The sequence below is a fragment of the Cryptomeria japonica genome, chromosome 9 (assembly GCF_030272615.1).
Source record: "Cryptomeria japonica chromosome 9, Sugi_1.0, whole genome shotgun sequence".
NCBI lineage: Eukaryota > Viridiplantae > Streptophyta > Pinopsida > Cupressales > Cupressaceae > Cryptomeria > Cryptomeria japonica.
The window spans coordinates 724,484,298-724,488,685 of record NC_081413.1 but is presented as its reverse complement, the minus strand read 5'-3'; positions in this window follow the sequence as shown (position 1 = coordinate 724,488,685).

Sequence of the window (4,388 nt, the reverse complement as noted above, 5' to 3'; positions counted from 1 at the left end):
TTTGTATCAATTAATAATGTGTTTTGTGTTGATATAATAAATGTTTCAGAGGCTGCCGTCAGAGTACACTGTTTTGATAGGCACTGGCTATGCAGTGGACAAAATGGCCCGCCCCATGCGATGCCTTCTCCATGTCTATCATGTCATTCATTCCCAGGCTCGTACAATCTGTCATATCCGTCAGTTACATTCGTCCTGCCCACTGCAACTTTTACCTTTGTTTTTTTCATTTATTATGTTTTTACATTTTTAAAAGTTATAATGAGTAAAATAATAAATATTATAAATAATGAATTATATATTTAATTTTTTTATAATAATTTATATATTTAAATTTAAATTTTTTAATTTATTTTAATAAAAAGTATATTAAAATATATATATTATATATAAATTTTAATAATATTTTTTTAATTTTTTTAAAATACTTATATAATTAAATAATTGTTTATTTTTTCTAAATACTTCTTTATTTCTCATGTTAAAATAGTTCATATTATCTAATTAAGTTATATATCATGTATGTTAAAACTTAGTTATATGCTAAGATCAGTTACTTATTTTTTATTTTAAGAAACTTTTATTTTCTATCTTAAGTAATTTTTATTTTCCATACTAAAAGTTTTGGTGAAATTATTGATTAAAACCATAAAAGCTATTTGGATTATTAGCTATCTAGCATCCATTTTCGTATTTATATTCTTCGACCAACCATTAAAGATAAGTTTCACACCACACCACAATTGAAAATTGAAGGAAAAAAAGACAAATTTGAAAAAAAAAATGAAAAAATTTATATGTTTATATTATTATTTTATTTGTTTTTTTTTTATATAAATTTTTAAATGTGTATATAATATTTTTTATTGTTATATTTTTTTGATAAATATGATATAGAATATTTTTCATATGTTATTTTTTTATTGTGTAAATAAATATGTTTAATTTTTTAATTTAATTATTTTTTATTGTTATAATATTATTTATTTAATAGATTTATTAAATTATAATGTTTAAATTTTAAGGAAACTTAATAAAGAAATAATTTTAAAATTTACTTTTAACTTATAATACTTAAATTTTAAGTAAATTTATAAAATTAATTTTAAGTAAATTTTTGTAGTAATTTTAAGTAAATTTTTATAGTAATTTTTTTTTCATATTGGTTTATTTTTATAAAATCTTTGAAATTAGATTACCCTTATTTGATAAATCTTAGGGTTATGTCAATTTGATGGTTCAAATAGGATTAGAGTTACCATAAAAATTGAAGTTATATTTTTATAGATTTACTTAAAACTTAAACATTATAATTTTTATGGTAGCTCAAATTCTATTTGAACCTTAAAATTGACCCTAACCCTAAGATTTATCAAATGGTAATCCCAACTTGAATCATAATTAAACCCTAATTGAACTCTTTACTTTAATTAAAATATATATAACCCTAGTTGAACTCTAATCTTTTTTAAAAATTTAACCATAGTTGACTTTATCTATTGTATATAGTAATATTATTTTCTATAATTGTTAATTAAATTTTAAATATGTTTTAAAAATAAACAATTATGAAAAACAAAAATACTATAAAAATTTACTTAAAATTAGTTTTGTAATGATACTTAAAATTTAAACATTATAATTTTATAGATTTCCTTAAAATTTAAGCATTATAATTTAAAGGAAATTTTTGTAGTTATATTTAAAGTTTAAATAAATTTTAAAATTATTTATTTTATAGATTTGCTTAAAATTTAAACATTATAATTTAATAAATCTATTAAATAATATTATATACAATAAAAAATATTATATACACATTTAAAAATTCATATTAAAAAACAAATAAAATAATAATATAAACATATAAAAAACTTCATATTAAAATGAACAAATAAAACAAACATAAAAAACCTCCTTCCTTTTCAAAGCATGGAGTAGTCTGCACAACAATCGAGGTATCTCCATTCCCGAGAAAAAAAATTAAAAACACTTTGATGGGACCATTTGAGTGGAGGGTGACGGCATGGGGGATGGGGATGTGAAGGCATGGCATGGGCAGGCCGTTTTGTCCGCTACGTAGCCATTGCCTGACCGGAGTACGTCCTTCTCAACATTTTATGGCTTATAATCTGCTGGTTCCTCCTTAAGAGCAAGGGGAATCGTTCTGCGGACTAGATTACAAAGATTGTTGCCAACAAACGTTGCGGAACCCAAGAAGAAGAGGAGCAACAGAGCACAGTACATGGTACACACCCTCAACACTATAGACAAATGATTAATGGGAAGATTATGTTTTTTCAAATTCCCGTACAACTTACTAATCGCGTCTAGCTCTAAGCATATGTGGCTGAATACACTTTAGGGCCAAAGCCCCTATATCGCCCCATACCCTCTGTTTAGAGGAGTCGCGCGCCATTTGGGGCACCAAACAACCCATATACACGCACACCATTACCCTTCCGCCATCAATCCAGAGTTCATTTCTTAACACTCTTTCTAGAGGGTCTTCATTTAAGGCAAGGCAATATGGATTGTTCATAGTATCAATGCTAAGAAAACCCAACAGTTGGATGCTGAAAACACTGAGAACAAGAGCTCCTTGAGGAACCCAAAGGGCTTTGCTCTTCCATGCCTTCCACATGTTCAATGACAATAAACCAATAAACGAAAGAATCCCCAAAAGCAATCGCACCAGACTGATAAGTCGTAATGTCGTTATTTCCTTCATGGAAACCTTAACATCAAAAAAAGCATTTAGACAAGCAAAGGGAAACTGGTCGATATTCTCACTATAGGTACTGTAGAAAACAATACCTGCTCACCTCCCTCTCAAATTTAGACCTCACTCCGTGCCCATCTATAAACCGTCCTGTAGATCTGACCTTATTTGAGCCTTTCAAAATAACATACGCGTAATTACCACGGAAGGCATTCCCTTGCGAAAGTTTCCCGCTACTTTATGTTACCTACGTGGCTGTTTGATTAGGTTTCATCACACTATGAATTCCGAAGTGAATGTCATAGTACATAGCTGTAACCCACTATCATTTGCCCTTTTGGTCTTTTAATAATATTATACGCGGCAAGTTGAACGTATTTCAGTGGGGCCATGCGTTTTAATGCTCCCTCAGGCCTCCAATGCCTTTCCCTTCAGTGGCAGAACCAAAAAGGCAAATGAGATTCGTGTAGTAGAAACAGCTAGGTATTACCATGACATTCACTTTGGAGTTCGTAGTGTAATGAAAGCTAATCAAACGGTCACGCAGGTACCATTTTGGAATTCTGCATAAAGTTTTTGAGGAATATTAACAAATGTATCCATATTTGATTGAATGAAGGTGATAATAGATGCTCCAACAGTTACAAAAGATCTTTATGTACAGGTTAGATACATCTGATAATTACTGTTGTTCATTGCTGGAACGTAATTTCTTTACTCTTATTTGGAACAGGATTTCCTTAACGAATAGAACTAATGATATGTAATGTTGTGAGACTTTATTTTTCTTTTTATGCTTGAACTGCCATTATTAAAATGATCTGTTTTATTTAATAAAAACAAAAAAAGTATTGAGACATAAATAAATTGATTTAAATCAGTGTTGTAATATATAGTAAAAAATAAATATATATTAATCAATTAGATGCATATTAATTTTAAGATTATTGAAAGAATGGATGTATGGAAAAAAAAAAAAGATAATAGGATGAGGAAAAAATAATAATTTAGATAATAGAATTAGAATATATAATATAAGTGAATATATATAAATTACATTAATTTATTAGGTGCATATTATTTTAGGATGGATAAATTATCACTATCATAAATTACCAAATTTAGTCTCATGACTATCTTGCAGTCTCAATTGAATCATAAATTAATTGATTCCAAGCCCTACAAGATTAATCCTAACTAATACAAAAATATTTGATGTGCGAAAATTATCTATTTTGCATGAAAAAGAATTGATAGAATGTGTACCTAATTTGGGTCTTCCTTTTCAACTTGTATGGTTATTTTCCAAGATTTTCTCACCAAAATTGTTACCCTTCCATGACTCTTTCCACTTTCAACTAACTCATTCCAAACAAATGCCTTTGTGTATCCCTCAAAGTCTAGAACCTTACATCCCTCATGCTCATAAGTTTCAATGAGGAAAATTATGTCCTTCCCCTCTACTATGGGCCCTAAACCAAGAGCTCTTCTCCAAGGGTGACCTATGCAATTCCAGCTTACCATTGAGAGGTGTGCTTGGGGAGGGGGGCGTTTTCCTTTTTGCCATGTGTTTTTTTATTTTTTATTTGGGCTTTCCCTCTATACATCCATTCTTTATCTCTAGCATTTCTTGTTGCTACAACTTTACTCCATTCATTTCACCTCT